The following is a 10890-nucleotide window of genomic DNA, read 5'->3' as shown; positions in this document are numbered from 1 at the left end:
TACCTCTGAAACAAATAATGCAATATATGTTAAGAAAAAAAAGAAGAAGAAGAAGAAGGTAGCAGGAGGGGAAGAATGAAGCAGGGAAAATCGGAGGGGTAGATGAACCGTGAGAGACGATGGACTCTGAAAAACAAACTGAGGGTTCTAGAGGGGAGGGGGGTGGGAGGATGGGTTAGCCTGGTGGTGGGTATTGAGGAGGGCACATTCTGCATAGAGCACAGGGTGTTATGCACAAACAATGAATCATGGACAGTACATCTAAAACTAATGATGTAATGTATGGGGATTAACATAATAATAATAAAATAAATAAATAAATAAATAAAAATCAACTCAAAATGGATTAAAGACTTAATCAAAGACCTGAAATTACAAAACTCCTAGAAGAAAATATAGGGAAATTTTTCATAAAATTGGTTTTAGGGATGATTTCTTGGATATTATATCAAAATCATGGCAACAAAAGCAAAAACAGACAAGTAGAACTAAAATAAAATAAATTATTAATTAAATAAAAATCTTCTGCACAGCAAAGGAAACAATCAATAGAGTGGTAAAGAAATCTATAAGAAGGGAGAAAATATTTGCAAACAATATATCTGAGGGGTTAATATCCAAAATATATAAGGAACTCCTACAATTCAACAGCAAAACCCCCCAAATAATCCAATTTAAAATGGGCAAAAGACTTAAATACACATTTTTCCAAAGACACATACAAATGACCAACAGGTATATGAAAAGATCCTCAATATCACCAAGCATTAGGGACATGAATGTCAAAACCACAATGAGATATCACCTCACAACTATGAGGATGGTCTTTTTTTAAGTGCTAAAAGAGAAATTGGAACCCTTGTGCACTATTGGTAGGAATCTGAAATGGTGCTGCCACTATGGACAGCAGTGTTGATATTGCTGAAAACATTAAAAATAGAACTGCCAAGGGCACCTGGCTGGCTCAGTCAGAGGAGCATATGACTCTTGATCTCAGGGTTATGAGTTTGAACCCCACATTGGGTGTAGAGATTACTTAAATAAATAAATAATTTAAAATATTAGAACTACCATAAGACCCAGCAATCCCACTTTTGGGTATTTACCCAAAAGAATTGAAATCAGGATCTCCAGGAGATAGGTGCACTCCCATAGTCATTATTCACAAGAGCCAAAGGCAGAAACAACCTAAATGTCCACCAATGGATGAATAAAGAAAATGCGGTGTAGATATACAATGGGATATTATTCAGCCTTAAAAAAGAAGGAAGTCCTGTCACATACTACAACACGTTTAAACCTGATTATGCTGTGAAATAAGCCAGTCAAAGAAGGACAAATACTAAATGATTCCACTCATATAATGTATATCAAGTAATCAAACTCATAGAAGCAGAGAGTAGAATGATGGTTGCCAGGAGCTGGGTGGGGATTTGCTGTTCAATGGGTATAAAATTTCATTCATGAAAGATTAAAAAGTTCTGGATATCTGTTGTACACCATGTGCTTATAGTTAACAATACTGGAATGTACACTTAAAAATTTGTTAAGAAGGTGGATCTCATATGTTTTTTTACCATAATAGAAACAAAAGGATATATGCTCTTAAGTATTCACAAAACAAAAAAAGCATCAGTTTTATCTGCATCCTCCAATTGACCTCAGCTCAGAAGCTCTAGGCAGCTCTGGCTTGTCCTCAGGACATCATTTTCTCAGGTGTCTGAAATTCTTCTTCTGAGCAGTATTAAAAAAAAAAAAAAAGCAAACACTGATTTTATTCTTCATACTGACCACACACATAAATCAGAATGAGATATAAGAGACCTGTAGTGTCCAAGGTTTCCAAGCATACAGGCCCATTTCAGCCCTTTTAATGTGTGGTAGGTTGCAAAACTGGCTACAATGCTCCACCCCTTCTGTAGTCCCAGCCTTTAGAGCACCTGCCATTAGAAGGTGGTGTCCATTTCCTTACTCCTTGAAGTTGGGCCAACTCCATGACTTGCTTTGGCCAATAAATGCAGCAGATATGATGTACTTTCTGGACCCTCTGCCTCCTAGGACCTTCTCACCATCATATGAACAAGCCTGTACTGGCCCTCTATCAGGGCCATCGTAGACCAACCAGGCCCCAGCTGACCTGGGAGCTGACCACAAACACTTAAGTGAGCCCAGCTGACATCAGTCTGGCCCAGATCAACTGAGCCCAGCCCAAACTGTTGACCCACAGAACCATGAGCTTAAAAAATGGTGGTGTTTTAAGCCACTATCTTTTGAGGTGCTTTGTTACACAGCAAAAACTAACTATACAATACATATCCCTAATTCTTATGATCATAGTTGCTCTTCTGAATTAACCCCTTTTAAGATCCTCCCCAGAATCTCCTCCAGGTACACAGCATGGATCTCTTCCTCAAACTACTATTTGCATGAAGCTTTTTATTATAATATCATTAAAATAAAGGAGAGAGGCCTCTCATCAGGATAACTTGTCGTTACTCAATTCAGCCTCAGGTGGACTTTTCAATTTGGTCAGACAGCAGCTTCATTCTTGGCTCACCCCAGAGCACAAATGTTAGCCTCCTCCTTGTTTTTTTTCCCCCAAAGTTCTTGGAAACATGTAAGTCTTCCCTTGCATTCACAGGGGACTAGATTTCACATATCCTAGGTCACTCTGGATCCCTTTCCCTCATCAGTGCACTCCTCTGCTTGGCACTCCCCACTCTACAGCTCTACTGAAGGAACCCAAATGCAGAGCTCAGTTGAGTGTTTCTGACACTCTTCTGAACACTGTATCAATAGCACATACTTCCTTAATTTCACACATGAATTTTTCTCTACTTAAGTGAGCTCCACAGAATTTCCTTTGCACCTTCCTGAAGCACAAGAAACCGCTCTCCATGTGTGGTACACATCTTTGCTTCTGCCTTCACAACACCCACTTCCCCTGCTTCTGGGAACAGCATTGACACTTTCCAAGGGAACAACTTTCTCCTCTCTTTCTAGAGATGTGGGTTGAATGTAGTCCTATCAACCCTTGGCTGCAGAGGTGGGCACGTGACCCAGCTCTGGCAGGTCAGAGCATGCCTCCTCCTGGCCAGCAATTGATTCTTACTGGGGCACATGACTCCATCAGAACCAGTCAAATTCAAGTCTAGGACTTATGTGGGAACTGTCAGAGACCAACCACCTTTTGACTGGAAATGCTGATAACACAAGAAATTAGAACAGAGCTACTGGGCAGCCATCTTGTCACTATGAAGAGAAATCCTGCCCCAAAATGAAGCAACAGACACTGACAATGTTAATGACATAATTTGAGTCTTTGGAGTAATCAGCCATGCCTAAGAAAGCTATCATGATCCTTTTGACTTTTTTGTTCTTTTTTGTTTAAACCAGACTGAACTAAGTTACGGTTGCTTGCAAACAAAGATGTTCTACTACATCCCACATCTTTCCCTTTATACAAATTAGAACTTACCACTGTTAAATGGAAAGCAGGATGATTCATATGAAGTTGAAGAATGGTTAACCTAGTCTATGGTGATCCCTAACTGCCCATTCCCTTTCCCTATACACTTTGGCTTTCACTGGGGATGTCGGAGCTTATGGCAGTTTTAAGATGGAGCTGCACATTGTTTGATCCTCCCCCCACTGAGGGCTGGGTCTCAGTGCCCCAGCTTTTGCCATTGAATCTGGACAGGCTTGTGACCACGGAGAACAATCAGGTCAGTGGCAGTGATGTCATGTGACCTTCCAGGCTTGGTCTTCATCTGCCTTGTTTGCTGGCACCAGCATGCTCAGAGCCATAAGCCACCACCTACAATGCCACCAAATCCCAGAGCAGCCACTCTGGGGCTGCAACACATAGGTGCCTAGTCAGCAGTGCCACCTCAGCAGATGCCAGCCCTCCAGGCCCAATGGCCAGACACAGCAGTGAGAAGCCACCTTGGAGGATGATACCCCTTCCCTGCTCTTCCAGATCCTGCCAGTCCACTGACCCATCACCATTCAAGGTGATCCCCCAAGGCCTATACACATGGGTCCTTTCTGGATCCTGATCTGAATGATCCACAGACATAACAAATGGAGGTTGTTTCCTGCCACTCAGTTTTAGTGTGGTTTGTGACACAGCCACAGACACCTGGGACCAGACCCCTCCACTCCTGGCCTTACCTCACAACGTCCACTGATGCAGCCCCTGACTTGAAGAAATCGGTGGAGTCTTCCACCTCCAGAACACTGGGGAGAATCCGTTTCCAGGCACTCTAAAAAACAGGTGCAATGAGAAAGGGCTCACAGGGGAGCTGGAAGAAGGCACCTTTGGGGTGAGAGCAGCCCCTGATATGTGTTTGGACCACCTATTGCCAGGCTGGGCTTTCTGCCCACTCCAAGGCGCTGCTGCTCTCAGGAGCCTCATGGTAATGGAGCGATTGCCTCCTTGGGGAAGTAGAAGCCCAAGGAGCTCAGCTACTGTCCTCCTCCCACCTCACCTTGACCCCAACTTCTTTGGGATCTCCATACCAGTTCAGGGGCAGCAGGAAGACCAGACATGGAGAGCTCAGGGCGTGGCTGTGGACCAGCTACTCCCAAGCCCACTTCATGCCCAGCCTCACCTGGGTGCTGTCATCCAAGGGAGGTCCCCAGAGTGACACTGGTGTTTGGGTATGTTGCATTGTGGAAGGGAAAGCAAAGTGTGGGGGTGGTTCTCAGGGTAAAAATGAGGCACACTGATGGGGCTCAGGAAGCCTGGGTCTTCTCACTGATAGCTGGTTCTATGCCCCTCTGTCCTGGGGCCTGCGGAGGGCAGCAGTGCCCACCAGCCAGCCCCATGGATGAGCATGGAAAGGGCAGTGCCAGTGGCCAACACCATCCAGAATTCTAAGACCATCCAGTGGGTCAGGATGGGATGGCTGTTCTCTGGCTGGGTTCCCAGTTGGGCTTCTCAGGACAGAAGAGGATGCCTCACACTCTGTCTGAACTTCAGGCCTGGCTGGTCACTGGTCCAGATGGAGGTGGGAAGGTCCAGTTAGGACCAGCACCCTGGCACCCTTAACCCAACTTCTCCTTGGCTCTTTCATTCTTGGAAGGGTGTTGTGATTTGCCCTTCCCATCCTCAATGTGACCGTCAGCAGCCATGCTGAGCCACTCCCTATCCCCACTAGACTCCTGCCTGCCCTCAGGCCTCCGTCTGGGTCTTTGCCCACCAGTGATGCCCTTCTCTGAACCCCAGCTCATGTTTAAATCCTGGGCATCCTCTGGGGCCAACTGCTGTGTCACTTCTTCCCTGAAATCTTCACTGACTGCTCTGCTGGCAAGGGCTACCCTCTTCAGACTCAAGTGGCCTGGGGCCACAGGTCACCTGCTGATATATGGGTGTACCATCCTATGATGCCTACGAGATGCACTGGCCCTTATAAGATGCGTATGGAACCTCTGAGAGGCAGTGCACCTCAAAGCCGCACTGCCTCACTCAGACCCCAGCTTGGCTCCTGACAAGCCATGGAGATGTAGACAGCCCCTCAATGCCTACTTCTTCATCTGTGCAAGAGGCTGATAACGGCTGTGGGGATGTCTTGCCTGAGGCAGGAAGGGCATTTGGTGTACAGAGGAGCTCAGCAAATGTGGCATTTGTGCCACCTGCAGTGCTCTGCATAGCCCTGGCTCAGGAGGGTGTTTGGCTGGGCTTGTTGCCCACGGCCCACTCCAGCCCACGGCATGCACTTGGTGAGGTCTGCTGAATGGAGAACACAGCTGACCCCTGCTAGCGCCACTAGGCTGGGCTCTCTCCATCAACACCAGGGCCACAACCACCCCACACTGCCCTCTCCTCCCTGGCTATCTCCCCTCCCCCTCAGTTGCCTCCAGACCTCCCCTCCCCCTCAGTCACCTCCAGGCATTCTGAAAGGGCCAGCCCAGCTATGACCAACAGGTGTCATGATAACAATGCTAAGGATGACCGAGGCCATGTGGCAAGCAGCACAGCAGTGGAGGCCAGGACTCCAGCCCCACCAGCTGGGCTCCAAGCCCAGGCCTGTGCTCATCTGCTGTGACCCCGCCTCGGGCCTCAGCTCCTCGGCTGGGAGATGAAGGTAATAACAACACCTGCTTCATGGAGTTATTACAGTAATTAAACACAATACCATTCCTGAAGTGTTTAGAACATGACACGGGTACACACTCTGCAAGTATGTGCTTCTTTTGATGACTGTTAGGCTCCCTGCCAACATTTATTGAGGCCCTCATAGGTGCTGCTGAATGGACCCTCTCCATATGTGTTCTCTCCTCTACCACTCACAACACCCATGGGCGTGGGGTTTATTCTTCCCAGTGCACAGATGAAGGACACAGTTGTAGCAGCCTCTGACTCAGGTTTAACATGCAACCTTAGCCCACCCCGAGTGCCACTCAACTGGAAGCTCCAGAAGGCCAATTTGTCCAGCAGCTGGCCCAGTAATCCCCAGTGGGCACAGGGCTGGGGCCAGAGCAGTGGCTCCAAGAATAGTTTTGAATGAACAGGCTTTTTTTTTTCTCCTTTTTTTACAGACATTCAGAATATTTAGCTTTCTACTAAGGAAGTGCTCAGTGCCCTCTGGAGCAAGGCCAGCTCCTCATGTCCCTCCCTTGCTGAGTCCTGTCCCCTGCACTTGTCATCAACACCCACGGTCACCACTGTGGCTGCAAACTGGCCCACCTTCACTAAACACATCTCTCCTTCCCCCAGAACTCTCTCCATTCACCTCTCAGGGCAAACCTCCCCTCCTCCTGCCCAGGGGAGCCTGCCTTGATTATTCCTTCTGAAGTCGTCCTCCAGCCTCCAAGGACCTTGTTTCCATCACCCTGTTATTTCGCTCATGGCACTTCTCTTTGTCTGAAATTATCTTGTTTATGTTTGGCTGTTCATTGGCTCTCTTCCCCATGGAAAGGGACACTTCATGACAACAGGGACACTGCTTATTGTCATATTCCTAGTGTCTGACTTAGCACCTGGTATTTGATAGGAGCCCATATGTATTTCTTAAATAAGTCACTGAGTACATGATTGCATGAGTGAAAATTCATCTAACGCCTTCCATTCAGTTAGGCTAAATGCCATCAATACCATGTCTCCAAGGAGAGAGAGATGAGTGGGGGGAGCAGGAAGGACGAGGAACAACTCTAGGAGGTGACCACTGATTCAACTTGTGGTCGAAGGGACTGAGTCTCAGAGAGGGAAGTGCTCTCTGGCTTCATGCAGGGCAGCTGGACTGGAGCCCAGGTCTGCCTGACTATGATGCCCATGCTGGTCACAGTGCAAGAGACTCCTCAGGGAGCTTTTCTGGAAGGTTACAGTGCACACATTCTCATCAAAGTGTCATGGACTTGGCACCTGCCTTTGTCATCTACCCAGGGGCTTCTTGCTTCATTTGTCCACCACTGACAAGGAGTCCTTAGGAAAGTCAGACCCAGCCAGCCAAATCCCAGTGCTCCAGTGACAGAAGAAGAGAGTAAGGGGACATCAGAAAACCCCAAGACAGGACAGAACCATCACTGTGCCTAGGGTAAGCACATAAATCCATAGAGGGTGTGCACACCCAACTCCAGGGAGCATGAGTCAAAAAACACATGTGCAGTGCACAACCTGCACAATCAGACAGAATCCCTGAGGGGTCTCTTACCCTCACAGCCTCTGCCATGACCAGCTCTTCCTCAGTCAGCTCAAGGGCATTGCTGTCCACTCCCTTGAAGAAGTGGGAAGCTGGGATCATCTTGCCATCCTCCAGCTGGATGTTCTTCACCAGCAGCTGCAAAAAGAAGGTTTCACAGCACCTAAGGTTGCCCTCCTCTCAGGGAAAAGAGCAATTTCACACAGAGCACTGTGCTGGGCACCCCACACACTTCATCTCCAACCCTCACCACAAGAAAGGCACAAGATTAATGAGGAAGAGAGACGTTCAGAGTGGGCATGCTGGCTAACCTAGGGACACGGAGGGAATGGTAGAGCTCACGTCTGCCGGCCACCCACCCCCACCAAGCTCTCACTTCTTTTTAAGTGTAATGGTTTTATTATTTCTATAAAAATGCTTACTTATTAGACAAATAATTCAATCACGACTTTGAAAGTCAATCAAGAAAACAACTAATCCCCCAATAGTCCAGCTCCCAGAAACCCCATGGAAACATCTGGTGAAGGTCATCGGATGTCCCATGGGGCCTAGAGGTGGGAAGAGGAGCAGACGAGGACATCTGTGCTTGACAAGAGTGGTTTCTAAGAATGGCACACTCTATATCCACTCTGATATAACTAGAGCCAGGTTCCCTGCCTGATCTCCACCCTTTTGCCTTTTGGAGATACTTGGGAGCTTTCCGTGAGCTAAAGCCCAGCCAGACTCAGCTAGAAGTTTCTGAAAGATGCTTCAACCAAGGGTCTCTGCCAAGGCTGCTTCCTTTGCTTTGCTGTCCTGTGGACATCATGGAAGGTGTAGTTGGTGCCCCCCTATCCAGAGCTCCTCTTGGATGGTGTCCCCATCCTCCAGCTGCTTACCCTAATGGGTGAGCCATTAGCAGCCTACATCTGCACCTTCCTACTCCATGGATGTTGCTGGATAGACACAGCCACAGACAGAGAGGCCCAGGGACTATGCCTCATTGCCAGTCCCCTTCCCCAGGGGCAGCAGAAACTGAGGACTTAGTGATGTGAGCATGCAGGGGCATAATCAGCAGATGCAATTCACACTGGATGAGATAAAGGCTGGAAGACTCCAGAACCCCTATATCTTTGCTTATCATTGTCCTCTGCCCCAGCTTAGCCCTAGGTTGTATGGGATTTTCCAAGAGTACTCCCTCGATAAATCAGATGCACAAGAACTCCTATCTCAGATGCTGCTTCTAGGGAACTTGACCCAAGACAGATAGCATATTTCAACTGCATGTATCAAGCATGAATACCTAAAACACCTGATCACTATAAATTGCAGACACTGATGGCAGCCTCAGGCCCTCCAGTGGCAGGGCACAGCAGGGTGGGCACCCAGAGTGAGCTCACACCAAGCCCCAGCAAAGCTGCTCCACTCTCCATCTGGCCTATACACACCGATGCAGCCAATGGTTCAACATCCACAGGGTTAGTTGAAATCCTCAAAGTGCTTGGAGACCCCTCCCTGTACTCCTTCTTCTCTGCCCCCAGTATCTTAAGGTCCAGACCTGCCAACCACTGGATGGAGTAAGTATTAGTGGTGAAGAGGTGGGCCTTGGAGCCAGAATTTTAGGGCTTGAATCCCAGCTCTGTCACAAACTAACTTGGTGATGTTAGGAGGGTTATTTAAACCTCTTTGCTTCAGTTTTCTTTTCTGTAAAATGAGTATAATACATATCTCATACAGTTGTTGGGAAAATCAAATTTAATAAATTATTTTAAAATAGTGCCCAGGCACACAGAAGGCACTCCATCAATGTTAGCTGTTACTCAGAGTCGCAGAGTCTGCTAACGTGAGTCAGGGCATGGAGTGTGCCCAGCATGGCTTCAAGGGTTCTTCACCGTTATGTCCCTGTTCAGAAAGAAGGAAACTGAGGCACAGAGATTCAGTGACCACACCCAGTGGCACTTGGACACTCTGCTGGACCAAAATGAGGCTCCAAGTTCAGGGCCCCTGGGACAGGGCCTCTCCCTGATTCCAGTACCCTCACAGGGCACCCAGCTCTGGCTGAGGAGCCTGGTCAGGAAGAGCAAGGAAGGGGCCAGCCTGCCCAGAACAGGAAAGTACAAACATAGGGTTTTCCAGACTCCCAGAGCCTGCAGTCTCATTTTCCCATTTTCTCCAGAGCAGCCTGGGGGTCTAACTTCCAGACCTGAGCCCCTGGAGCCTACAGTATAGACACGTGACTGACAGCAGCACTATTACCATTCTGTCATCATTCCCGAAAAGGATGAGTCCCGCTTTGGTGACTATCCCTGGCCGATGGGCTCCCAGGATGGGCAAATCTTCTCCCTCGGGCACCAAGCCTGCAGTGTTCAGCGTTGAGTTGAAGAAAGTCAGCTTCTGTTGAGGACAGGAAAACCAGAAGATGGTGGATGAAAAAGCCTCCCACTGCTGGCAGCCCAGGCAAGTCTGAGCAGGGTTAAGGGGATGAAGGGGGGCCAGGCAGGGCCAGGGAGAGGAAGGAGGGGGCCAGGGCAGCCACAACGCAAGAACTGCAAACCCAAGAACTCTGCCTCTAGGGGCACAAACAAGACCTGGAGGAGCCTTGGAGGCCTCATGGAGCCCTCAAGCCCTGGACGTCCTTTAGACCCTATTAACTGGCCCTTGGCCTCAGATCTCAGGCAGACAGACACCAGGAGAAAATACGCTCAAGGCATCACAGAGTGCCCTGGGGATGTCACCAAGCACTGGTCACTTTGCAAAGACTCTTGTGGTGATGAGGGCAGGAAAGAGACTCCTGGACAGAGTCTGGGCAGCTGGACAGCAGTCAGGGGTTTGGACAGTCTGAAGCTTTGTGGAGGACAGGACTGCCCTCTGTGGGGAACAGATGAAGGTCCCCACTCACAGTCCTGCCAACAACTCCCAGTGCCGCTCAAGGGCCTGTGAGCCCCAGGGCTCACCATCTTCAGCATCTGAAGAATGCCACTGCCCAAACCCTGGCCTAAGCATACTGCCCCTCTCCACTAGGGCCAAGTCAAAGTCAGAGCTGGACTTGGGATCTCTGTGAGCCCAGGGGTGGGACTCAAAATATTTTACAAGAAATATAGCTTGAAGAACATTCCACCCTAAAACGACAGAATACTCATTCTTCTCGAGTGCACATGGAACTTTCTCCAGAATAGACCACATACTGGGTCACAAATCAGGTCTCAACCGATACCAAAAGATTGAGATTATTCCCTGCATATTCTCAGACCACGATGCTCTAAAACTG

At 48.3% G+C, this 10890-nt stretch overlaps 1 long non-coding RNA gene across 1 annotated transcript; it reads right to left on the bottom strand.

Annotated features, from left to right (window-relative positions):
* Positions 1–340: 340 nt before the first annotated feature.
* LOC145719595 (uncharacterized) lies at positions 341–10038 on the bottom strand. The gene is made up of 3 exons (XR_014142490.1): positions 9879–10038; positions 7656–7781; positions 341–4265 (listed from the first exon to the last, which is right to left on the bottom strand). It is a non-coding gene; the product is annotated as an uncharacterized LOC145719595 (long non-coding RNA).
* Between the last annotated feature and the right edge of the window lie 852 nt (positions 10039–10890).

Source organism: Leptonychotes weddellii, unplaced genomic scaffold (assembly GCF_054177405.1).
Source record: "Leptonychotes weddellii isolate Sample4059 unplaced genomic scaffold, ASM5417740v2 HiC_scaffold_5515, whole genome shotgun sequence".
In the NCBI taxonomy this organism is placed as follows: Eukaryota; Metazoa; Chordata; class Mammalia; order Carnivora; family Phocidae; genus Leptonychotes; species Leptonychotes weddellii.
The sequence above is the reverse complement of the archived record's forward strand: the minus strand, read 5'-3'. Positions and strand labels throughout refer to the sequence as shown.